Consider the following 13,177-nt stretch of genomic DNA (forward strand, 5'->3'; position numbering starts at 1 on the left):
AGAAGGGTTTTTCTTGACACAGGATGACTATAAAAAGGACATTTTCTTCATACACTATGATGGATCTACTGGGTGTTATTGCTAGTGCTGTTTCCTTTATGTTCAGAATCAGTAATCTGTCTTTCTCCTTAGCATTTCTCATATTTAAGTCAAAGAGGTAAGAGGTAGTTTTGGCTGTGTCATCAACAGTGGAAATTCAGAGTAAATTTGGAAGACATCTAAATGTACATGTTTAAAAAACAGATTGTTTTCAGGTATATTTAAATCAAATTTCAATTATAGATTACATGCTAGTTGGGCAAGCTTTACATTTTGATTTATTTTGTTATATGCATTATAATTTAATAGAATACACACTATCTTTTTAAGCCATATGCATACTTTGACTTTGCTGGCCTTTGTTTCAGTCAGTGGCAAGTTCAGCCTGAAACAGTAGTCAATACTAAATTTAGAGTTCCATCATGCTGGTGATGGACTTTATACCAAACTAGAATTCTGAGACCCAGTTACAAGATTGGACATATACCTTACTGTGTTCAGTGTTGAAAGTCTGCAACTTTTCTTTTCAAAGCCCCAATATAGTATTTATATAGGGAAATATCCCAGGTATGTTTTAATTTCTCAATTTATTAGAATTGTATGTCTTTTAGAGAATCTCAGCATACTAAAGGAAGATTTCAAGAAATAGTCCTTGCCCCAAATGTGTGGCAACACCAATGAAAGTATCAGTGTAACTGTAATACCCAGTGCTCATCTTATAATGAATGTGGTTTTCTAAGCACACAATTTTCCAGTGCTTTGGGCTAATTTTCAACAAAAAATTATTTCATCTTTATTTGAGGTGTTAAAAAAGGCAAAACAGCTTCACTTTAAGCACTTTGGAATTCATTCAAAATTCAAATTATTAAAAGTGATTCAATCTGTTCGCTGTCTTAGGTTTTTCAGAGATTATCCACCTGCAGTAAATTGAAAAACTAGGAAAGACTGTATTGTTAGAACGTTTTCCAGTTGGACCATTAAGTACTTTCTGGAGATTTCTTCCCTGAAAAACAATGAGTATGACATGTACTGTTTGTTCTATTTATTTTGAGAAGGAGATAATAATAGCAAAAAAGAAACAGTCATCAAGATGTACAAATATTCCCATATGGGCAGCATGTGAATTCTCAAGGTTAAGGCCCTTTGAGAGGGATTTTGACTTTATGGGAGTTACATGGGCATAGGGATGGGAGAATCAGGCCAATGCTTATTAGTATGATTAAACCATTCTTGCAAAGGCTCTAACTAGAATAGAAACAAGTCATCCAGAACCTGACTGAAGTGTGGTAATGAATATAATAAGCTTCAGAAGCAAGAGAAATCAGGGTGCTTCCAAATGGTTTAGTTTGGTATTAAAATTAGAGGGCTCTCATCTTAAAGCGAGTATTTAGTAACATCAGCATTTTCAGATACTGCTCTGAAAATGTTGATGAGTACAGCAAGACCCAAGTAAAGAGTAATTCTGATTATCCAGTTTCATTGTGTTCAAGGAAGACATACTGGAACTTGTGAAAAGTGCATGCCATAAAGTCATCAGAAATGATATGCTCCTGGCTTGTAAATTCTTGATATTCTAGCTGTATTTCTTATTATGATCTTGATCACCTGAAATCTATTTAGTGTGCTTTGTAATCTCTCCATTGCCCATCTCAAGCCAATAAAATGTTTTGTCATTTGAATATATTTCTATTTTAGCGAGACCCAGCCGTGGAGCAGATTTCTGAGACTGAATTTGAATGGTTTTCATTCAGAGCTTGGTGGATTGGGAACATTTTTGCAGTGAAAGCTACAGAGAAGGGAGCTTTGCCCTCTTAAGGGTATATTCTAAAGTCAGTCAAAATTGAACAAATCTAGGTCGAATATTTCAAAATACAATTTTAATTCCTCAACTTTAACATTATAAACAGAAAAATATTGTTGAAAAAAGTTTTTTCTTACTACAAACCACTTTTCAGTATATCAAGATGAACAGGATTCAGTTGAAGAACAGTCACTGTATCTTTTGAGGAAAAACAATTGTGGTGATTTTATCTCATCTTATTTAGACCTGTTCCGGCTGCAGGCAGATATGTGTGAGGAGGCTAGGCAGTGGGCCTCCTGACCTTGCTGTCCTTCCTCTAATGAGGCCTGTAACTGTATCTGAGCCACTAAAGCAGATCAATTTGAGGCACTTGTGTGTTTTGTTTTGGAGACGCGTTGTACCATGGCCTCTTGCTTGACTAAGGGGATTTGACAAATGCAGCAAAACCCACATAGACGCTGGCCTCTCTTGAGGCACCAGTGGGCAGCTATGGGCCTAAACTGGACTCTGCAAGCAGCAGCTGAACAAGGCCCCTTGTGATTCTCCTGGCTGGTCAGAAATTCTTCCAAATCATGTCTAGTCCTTAGGAAGCAATCTCTAGTCACATCCTAATGAGAAGCCTTGGAAAATTCCCTTCACCTGGTAGCTCACTTTATCGGTCACTTGGAACTGAGTACTGGGGGAAATGAACAAAAATCAAGGTCTTCTGTGAAGGCAGACGGCACTCTTACTCATTGCATATATATAGTTCAGAGGAGTATTAAAAAAAAAGGGGGGAAGGTTAATACAATGTGTATTGTAGAATCCATTTCTAGAGAGTGTCATGAATTGTCAGAGCTGGAAAATTCTCAAAACTAGAGGTCATTTTGTCTAATCTATTCACCTCCTTTTCTTTTGCCTTAAGTAAACAGGGCTGGGCTGATTCTGTGACATAATTGCCAAGCCTTGCTTATGTGACAAGGTGCAGAAGTTAAGTGGCTACCTGGCACACTGAGACTTAAATTCCTGTTTCCCTGACTAATGATCAATTGTTTTTCTAGAGGTATTTCTTTCTAATAGACTTTTAAAGATGTGCCTATAACTAACCAACATTGTCCACCCTTGATCCGTGACATCTCATGAATTCCTAAATTCGCAAGATACGTGTTTACATAACTTACCTCATCTTAACAATCTTTTCAACTTTCAGTGAAGTTTTCTTTCTCACTAACTAAACAGTTTTTACTCCGACTAGAGTAGGGGTGAAAACTGTGTGTCTTTTACTTCTGTGTGAAGTTCATATCATTTTAAGGCACTAAGTCACTGCTGAATTTAACATCCTAATCTTGCAGACAACCAGTGCTCTCATTGGCTTTTTTACTTCTATCTCCAGATCTAGAGTTAAATGTCTTGGGGAAGAGAAGTTGGAAATGGAGTAATATACATATGTGTGTGTGTATATATATATATTTTTTTCACTAGAGGCTTGATGACATAAAATGTTGACACTCAGGCCCACTCACCAGCCAGTTTTCTCTTTTGTCTGAATATTGCTGAATTTTGTGAGACGTTGAAAATATAAATGTTAAATTTACCAGTGCCAGGTGTCTACTGTATCACTAAATTAACCCAGTGTAAGATCTTTTGACAAAATCTTTTTAATTTCTGAAAGTACTACACAACCCACCAGTCTCCTTTATCTGTCTCTCCATCCATCCGTCCATCCAGGCACTGACTTACCTGACTCACCAGGCCTCTCTATTGAGTGATGTATCGTCAGGTCAGTAGACGGGTCTACCAATCACCTAATTAGAAACAGAGCTTAACAATCAACATGCCAAAAAGGAGAGGCCCCTTGGTTAAGAACAGGTATACTGTGTCCCTAGGCCTTTTGGTCTCTTAACTCTGTATCCAGTGACTATCAGGCTGAATTGAATCTAGAATCCCTGAAAGGTTTGTTTAGTCTTCATTGCATTTCTAGGTTTTTTTTGTTTTTGTTTTTGTTTTTGTTTTTGTTTTTGTTTTTTTTTTAGCAGCATTCACATGACATGTTCTCTTTCTACAGTCTTTATTTCTTCCAGTCTCACAGCTTTCATGAGCTATGGTAGCTAATTCTCAAAAATACATAACAATTTTTTATTAAGTAGTCACTGTGAATCACTTGTGCATCTCCCTTAGGTCGGCATCTCAAGGAAAGTAGGCTCTAAATTATCCTCTTTTTATAGATGTTGAAGCTGAGCTCTGCCTGATTTCAGAGCCCAGGCCTTTAATGGCTATGCTCTATTGACTTTGAGAAGCAGCTTCATCTCTTGATGAATGTCTCCACCAGGGTGTTCAGCGGGCAACAGCAGCTCAGCTCACCATGCCTCAGAGCAAGTCCCCCCTGGGAAAATCAACAACAGCACGAAACTTTTCTCACTATTTCTGTTAGTGGAACCACCATCCTAGTCTGGGCAGAGATCTCAGTGTCATATTTAATTGCTTGCTCTTTCTCTGTCTTTTCTTCCCATTCCGTGAGTTGGCTGGTCCTGTCTCTGCACTGTCTCTGACAGGCGTCTTTTTCTTTCCGTTGCCACTCATAACCCCAAACTCCAACCATCTTTACCTCTTACTTCAATACTGAATTGGCTTCTAATTGTTTCTCTCCATCTCTCTTCTTCCTCTGCAATTAACTTGATTTTCCTTTTCAAGATGAAGCTTCTTAAAGCACACCTTCAATTGGCCACTTAAATCCTCAAAATATTTCAGAGCTTTGACATTGGCTGCCAGATAAAGAACAAATGCTTCTAGCTGGTGTTCAATGTCTTCCTTTATGGTGGAGGTAAAAAAACAAGCTTCACATACCTACATGCATTAGACACATGTGAAGCAAGGTTCAAGAAAAGCTTTTGTCTTTACCACAAACAACAACAACAACAACAACAATCAAGCCAGCCTAGACATGATAATAAACAGCTGACACTTGCAGAGGCAGTAGGAAGTGTGGGGACCTGTGGCCACGAACAGAGTGTGTGCCCTCTCCGGGGTCCACCCCTGCTCGTCTCCACTGATGACTGGTATGTGGGAAGGCAGATCCAGCGTTGCTGCCAGAACTTTAGATTTTTCAAGAGAAGCCAAACATTTCAAGTAGTATGTATAAATCTCCCATTATTTAAATACTGGTAGCTATTTAAATCAATTACTCTTTCTCTCTGTCTCTGTCTCTTTCTTTCTGTTTCTATTTCTTCAGTTAGAAAATAAAACTAAACACTGACCAGACCAAACAGCTCATCAGTAGCTGAATTCAGCTCATGGTCCGACAGCACTGTTCCCTCTATGTGTAGTATGTTCTTCTCACTCCCCAATGTAGGATTTATGTTCCATACCTTGACTTTCTCCCATCACAACCTCTGTGGGCCTGTGTCTCTGCCTCTGTTCTTATAGTCCCTATCCCAGGAAAGCCTTCTTTACATCCAATCTATTGGAATCTTACCTGTCATTGCAGTCCACCTCAGATTCTATGTCCTCCACAAAGTTCCTTCTGATCCTCTAAGGGGACATCTTACTGTTTTGTTTTTTTTTTTCATTTTCATATTCTTTTTCATTAAAGGTTATTACAAGATGCTGACTATAGTTCCCTTTACTATACAGAATAAACTTATCTATTTTATATATAGTAGTGTGTATCTGCAAATCTCAAACTCCCAGTATATCCCTTCCCACCCCTTCTCCCCACTGGTAAGCATAAGATTGGTTACTATGTCTGGGAGTCTGTTTCTGTTTTATAGATGAGTTTATAGTGTCTTTTATTTAATTTTTATTTTTAGATTCCACATATGAGTGATATCATATGGTATTTTTCTTTCTCTTTCTGGCTTACTTCACTTAGAATGATGATCTCTAGGTCCATTCATGTTGCTGCAAATGGCCTTATTTTATTATTTTTATGGCTGAGTAGTATTCCATTGTATAAATATACCACAACTTCTTTATCCACTCATTTGTTGATAGACATTTAGGTTGCTGCCATGTCTTGGCTATTGTACATAATGCTGCTATGAACATTGGGGTGTGTGTGTCTTTTTGAATTAGAGTTCCCTCCAGATATATGCCCAGGAGTGGGATTGCTGGATCATATAGTAAATCTATTTTAGTTTTTTGAGGAATCTCCATACTGTTTTCCATAGTGGCTGCACCAGACTACATTCCCACCAGCAGTGTAGAAGGGTTCCCTTTTCTCCACACCCTCTCCAGCAGTTATCATTTCTGGACTTTTGACTGTGGTTTTTTTTTTTTTTTAACAAATTTTGAGTCATCCTTTTTGTGGTGCATTTCTTAACTCTGCCTTGCACATTAGCTGTTGATGCTTACATGCTCCTACTTGACTGGAAGATGTGTGAGGTAAGACCATCTTTGGAACCTCATGGTCTTTATAAATAGCACTTCTCTATATAGCTGAAGTTCAATAAATCTGATTTTGAACTTGCCAAGAGATGGGAGGAAGAGTCATTACCCAGAGTCTTTACTTTTTGTTTTGATTTAGAAATTGCAGCTCATCTGCTTCTTATCAAAAGAAGGTGGGACCATCCCATCCTCTTCTCCCTCCCATAGCCCAGATGCCATTTCCACTGTGTCTGTGAGAAATTGCCTTTGTGGCACAGGATGTGACATGGAATCTGCTTACTTCCAGGATGAAAAGCGTCACTGTGCAGGGAGACCATCTGGTATGTGGAAGGTTGATCTTGGCCTGGAGCCTTTCTCAGTAGTGGGATCATAGCCTACTCCTTTTTCAAGAGTGAGGCCACAGATTTGCTCATTCTAGTTCTCATTTAGAGCCCTTTTGATTCGTCTTTCAGGCACCATAAAGTATCAGTCAGTCTTCAGTCAGTGCTCTGAACCTGAACTTTGTCCGCTATACCACATCAAGTTCTGAACTGCTTCTGCTGATCAGATAACAGGCAATCAGGCGGGCTACCACAGAGCCTGTAAATGACCACACAGTACATTGGTGACTTAGTCATGGATATTTAAAAGCACTCAGCCTGAGCAGATTTTTATTGATGAATGACAAGTACTTCGCTGTGTTTGTACCATCATACTGCAATTTAAAAGTAAACCTGCTGCAGTGGTTAGAACCTTGATTTTCAGATGTAGGAGAGCCTTCATAGGAAGCAGTTCTCCTTTTTACTGCTGGTGTTCAGGTGTATCCTAGGTCGTGTGCTACTGACTACTCGGGTTGCTGGCCAGTACTCATCTTTAAATGGGCTTAACTTTTACTTATGACAGATCTGACCCTTTAAAAAGAATTGACGCTGGTACTGTACCAGCCCCCTGTGGTCCAGGAGGTTTCCTGAGGGAATACTGGGAATTCTCTGAAGCGGGGGGTGCTGACAGGGCCATCCGCTTAGCTTGTTAACTTTCAGTATAATATGCAGTGTTGCATTCAGTAGAGTAGGTTTATGGGTTATATTTTTTAATTTAAAAAATTAACCCTCACAAAATGGACAGGTGGCTTAAGATGGTTTCAGGAAAGAAGCAGAGGGTTAACGATAATACTGATAATAACCAGCCAAGCAAATTTTAACAAAGATAAAAATTCTTTTGCATAATGAGTGGATGATGAGAAATACATGTTATGGTTTATTTTGCTTTATTATCAGTGTTTTTCTTTCTCAGTAATTCCTTTCTACACTGTTTATAAAGGCTAGCCTGCCCCTTGAGGAGTCAGTGTGGCATGAGGCATTGCAGAGTGTCTGCATTTGTGGCCAGGAGCTGTGAGGCTGTGAGCGGTGAGCCTGGGGGCCTGAGAGCCCCTTGGATGGCATAAGGCAGATGCATTAGGGGCCTCAGAAACTACACTGGAGGAGCCTTGTGTTGAGAGGACTCAGTGGAGCCAGCATGGCAGGATGCTGGCTGGGGGTTAGATGGGTGCTCATTCCTCCAACCCTCTCTCCTGCCTTGGTACCTTAGAGCCCCCTCCCCCAGCCCCTACGAGTGAGCAGCAGAGGGAAGAAGGGAGAGAAATGCTAGGACTGAGAACGAATTTCAGCTACTGTGTGGAATTGGGGGCTTAAAAGAGAACTCAGAGTCATTTATAGACAAGTAAAGTTTCTTTTTTTAATAGATCTGAATTTGTAACCTGAAAATTACACCAGGTCCTTTACGCAGAGAGCAGTTTCGGTTCCCCTGTGTTTATCTTCCTGTTCTAGACCAGTGGTTCTCAACTTGTCTACACTTTGGTTTCACCTGGGGGGCTTAAAAAACTTACCGGTATCTCTGTGCCACATCCCCAGAGATTGTCATTTTAATCAATCTGGAGCGTGAGCTGAATTTTGCAACTTTTAAATGATGCCAGGTGACCCTAATGTGCAGACAAGTTTGGGAATCACTGTTTTAGAACATTTCCAGTGTTCTGTCAGTACATAAGTAATATGGTTCATTTCTGTGCCTTTTCAAACAAGGTCACCTATTCTTAATGACCAGTTTTGAACTGCAAAACCCTGTGTTTGAAAAAAATCCAAATACAGTTGAAATTACAACTTACTTTGTATCACATGTAATCAGGCTCCAGTACTACATAAAAAGCAAACAAAACTAAAAATTTTTCCCTGCAGTCTTTTAAATGACAGCCCTCTGCAGCATGTGGTCTTGTTCCCACACAAATTGCATTAGATAGAGATTGTTTTGTGAATTATGTATAAGTAGGTGTATGTATGTACATAGGCAGTGGATGGGGAAATAACCCAGATATCTTCTCCTTACCATACATCACATTAGTGTCTTGGGCAGGGTGTCCTTTTCCATTATTTCCTGTTAGTAGAAGCTCTTCAGAGTAAAGATTAAAATATCTCTTCCACGTACAGACTAAACCCTTATTTTATTCTTAAAGCACCTGGTGCAGTTGATTCTCCCTGATGAAGACTCTTTAACTTTATTCTTTTCCCCGTTCCCCCGGTTCAGATCAGGATCTCCTTCCTGGATTACTACAATAGTTTCCTAACTAGTTTTACTGCACCCTGACCTGTTCCCTTCCAGCCTATTCACAAAACCACTAGAGTAATCTTCCTAAAACATGAGTGGGATCATTGCACTCTACAGCTGTGCAAAGGTTCCCATAGCCTTCCTGATAAAATCTAAACCACTTAACTTGCTTTGGCAATTCCTTTGTGTTCTAACCACTGCTCCTCCAGGCTGACTCCATCAGCCTGCCTCATCTGCACCTAAGCTCCAGTCCTGGGACTTGTAGTCTCTGAGCAGCACCAAGCCATGAGAGTTCTTCCATCAAGTTTGGCTTACTCTTATACAAGGACACTTTGATTTGGGAATGTTTGTGGATTCTTAAAGCCCAGATTGCTAAAAATCCTTAAAGCATTTGGTGCTTCTTGGATCACCACACACACTGCTCTGTAATCCAGTTCTCTGTTTTGCTCAATGTTACTTTCCAGAATCCAACACTGTGTGGTATGTAGAGGATGGAGAAGAAATATTTCTTGCCTAAATGAAGGAATAGAGGTCTTTGCCCTCTTTGCTCCTCACTATTTGCCACTCCCAGCTCCTCTTGAGCTAGAAAGCTTTCTGGCTAAAAACAGATGAGTCGTGAAGTATGGCTGCAGGGGCAGCTGTGTGAGGAGACAGATGCTCTTCAGCTGAACTTCTTGACATCACCAGTTTGGAGATTGTGATCAAATGCCAAGTCTGTTGTCATCTCTTCTAAAAGTTCTGGGGGGAGAACACATCTGCCTTTTCATTTCTGGAATTAGTCAAGACCATACTGTGTAGAGTGAGTAATTAGCTACATATTTATGAATGGTTTTTGTTAAGTTGGTTCAACTATATGACTTTATGTTTTTATATTATAAATATTAATCTGCCCATGGTATTTCTTTGACTTTTATTATAACTCTAAATTATATATTCTTTGTTCAGTTGCCAGGAATTTGGCCAGTTACAATAGCAGTTTTTAGTTTTAAGTTTAAAATGAGCGAGTACAGAACATAGTGTGTCTAAAGCTGAGCTTTTCTATGTTTTAATCTTAATGTAGCAATAATTCGAAGATAAATGAACTTCAGAAGTTTCTTGAGTCTTTTTAAAGATCATTTTCTCCATACATTTTTTGATTATATCTACAAATGGAAATATTTATATTAAATATTTATATTTTAGAAGTTGACCATGGACTTTACCTGATTAGTATTTATCACTAGGAACACGGAGCATAGGACATGTGCACTACTTGATGGTCTGCAAAATAAAGGTGGGTGGCAAGAAGGAAAAAAAAAAAGCACATAGACTTCTCTAGTTTTTTTTTTTTTTAATAAATCTATTTGTTATTTCTGTTGTCTTAACAAGTTCCCCAGTCACTTGGTAGATCTTTGAAGGCATCAACAATGGTGTCTGTTGCCTTCTAAGCAGGCAGCACTATAGTAGGTTTTGTAAAATGTGAAAGGAAATGATCTTCTAGTATGTAAAACTTTATCTTTGACATTTACTATGAAGGAAGTAGTATGACATGTGGAGTGGCTCTCATAATAGACTAAGCACAACACAAAATACAACGAGAAAACTATGTAAAAGGAAATTAACCCACTCATCACTAGTCTTTTCATGAGAGCTGCCGTCTTTTCTAGACCCCAGATGCCTGGAAATGCATTACTCATAATTCTTGATCCAGGACATACTACCATCGTCTGACTAAGCATGACCCTTTTTTGTTTATTTGTTTTAATAATATAAAGATGTCCGCTTAAAGAGCCTACAGCCTAACCCAAGAACTGGAATATTATGTTTATCTTAAATTTATCTGTACATCTTTTCTGCCTCCCTTCTCTCCCCTCAAAGGTAAACAGTATCCCAAATTTTGTATTTATTATTCCTTTTAAAAGTAGTTTTATTTCATAGATATAAACAAAAAATAGGCACATGTCTAAATAATAATTATTTAGTTTTGTTTTAATTTTGCTTCTTTTCATTCAACATTGTTACTAAGGTTCATCCATTTCCTTATATCTGTAATTCATTTTTTTTCTTTTACTGTTTTATAGTATATGCTGAACATGTACCACAGTTGATCTACCCATTTTCCTGTGAATGGGCATTTGGAATTTTCTTAGCAGTTGCTTTTCTAACCTGTGATGTAGGATCTCTCTTACGTGGGTCCCTGGTGCACACATGGAAATATTCACCTTGCATGTACCTTGGAAGGCACTTGCTGCCCAGAGGGTAGACTCATTTTCAAATATACATGATTTATAACTTTATAAATTGTCCTCATAAAACCAGGGAGACAGATTCACTCTCTAACACTTGGTATTGTCAGACTACTTAATTTTTGCCACATATTTTGAAAAATGATATTGTATTGTGATCTGATAGATATTGTCAAGATTTTTGATGAGATCCACTTCATCTGTATTGGTCACATGTATTTCTTTTGTCTAAACTATTTATTCCTGTCTTCCTCTCATTTAAAAATTTTTTTTCTTATTGATTTGTATGACTTTTTGTATATTCTTGATGCTGTCACTAGTTAAATGTGTTTCAAGTGTCCTCTCCCATTTTGTGACCAGTCTTGCCATTTTCTTTAAATGTCTTTAATTTTAATATGGTTAACTGTGTCAATATCTTTGTTTATGAAGAGCGATTTTACACACAAACACGCACACACATATTAAAACATGGTATTTAACATCTATGATTGTGTACACTTATGATTCCAAATATCATTTTTATGACTCCAAATCTCATAATTTGAAAAACAAATTATTTCTGGGATGGAAGATACCAAAGCATTTATACAATATTGATTGCAAGTGATTTTCTGAAATGAAATCTGTTCAGATCTCTTTATCTTAGTATTGAATAAATAGTGCCTTCTATATTTAGTATAGACAAAACTCCAGTCTTTAAAGATTCTACTGATAATTTTCTGTTTATCCAAGGCCAAAAATTATACATTATACACAATGAGAAAATGTGTATTCTTGCTAGAGATGCCTCCTCATAATTATTTGACATATATTTATAGGCAGGTAACTAATGATGAATTCATAATACCTTTTGAAACATAAATGCAGCACATAAAGTTACAGCTGATTCTTACCCGGTCCTTGCTAGATACCAGGCACTGTTCTAGTTACACCTCAGGCATTAATCCACATAGTTCTCACAACCACCCGTGAGGTAGGCACCCCTATTCCCACTTACACATGATGAAGCAGTCACAGAGGTCAAGCAACTCGCCCCAGTTGTCCTGAAGAATAGTGAAACTAGAATCTGAACTCAAGCCATCAGGACACTTTTGGAAACAAAAGGGACTGCAGTTCAGGACGCCTTGGGACAGTAGGCGTAACCAGGTGGAGAGGGAGTCTGGCCAGCCAAGGTGTGTGATAAAAATTCCAAACAAAGGAAACAAAGAACGTAATCCGGTTTCTGTAGGTCTTTGCATCCTTTCACGTGTGAGGATTGACAGCTAGTTCTTTTCCTTTTAGCTTTGAACCGTCGTTCACACATTAAGGCATCAACACAGAGCAGGACCCAGCATCTGGGTCCCGTCAGAGTGGGCCTCAGAAATTTCTTGCTCCGTCTTCTCCGTGACTGCCTAGATTCAGCCAGAGAAGCCTCTGCGCTTCACCTGTGTGCGTCGTAAGACTTCGTTGTTGCAGTGTGATCTCTTTTAGATAAAAATACAGATGACGTATCCAAGCCTTCATGCAGTGTAAGAGGAAGGAAAGAAAAATCGGGTTTTTGAAATAGAGCTCAAAGATGAGAGAGCAGTGAAGCTGAGACTTTTGGGCTTCTGAGTCCTTATTTGGCTTTTCTGCTAATTTGTCATTGTAAATATTGCTGCTTAAAAAAAAAACAACTGTAATAGGGAACAAATTAATGTCAGTCTTCTTAAAGCACCCTGAAAAGCATAATGTATACGTGACCATCATTTACTATCATTTTTGTGTAAAGATAAGTTAATACAAGGTTTCCTCTTTCTTTTTCTAACTTCTTTAATTGGGTTCATTTTAAGGCCAGGTGTGGTATATATTTTTAAACTTTCTGCATGTTGTGATATTTTGACATCTCAAAAAATGAATCTTTCTAGCTAGGAAGAAATGGCCCCTCCTGGGCCAAGCTAATTCTTGGAGCTAGCACAGGGCCCAGCCCAAGCATGCCTTTGATATGCAAACTCACTGGTCCAAAGCAACACCTGGCCTTTACCAACCCCTCCCTCCCCCAGAAGCCCTATTCCTCTGCTTTCATCATCCCAGGGCCAGGTACCAAGCACCTAGAGGACCATCCCTAGGGCCAGGGCCCACTGAAATTACCCAAACCAGAATCCTAAACCATTTACCTGGCCTGGCTTGCTCTTCCCACACAAACCCTGTAAAG

Source organism: Camelus bactrianus, chromosome 5 (genome assembly GCF_048773025.1).
Source record: "Camelus bactrianus isolate YW-2024 breed Bactrian camel chromosome 5, ASM4877302v1, whole genome shotgun sequence".
Taxonomy (NCBI): domain Eukaryota; kingdom Metazoa; phylum Chordata; class Mammalia; order Artiodactyla; family Camelidae; genus Camelus; species Camelus bactrianus.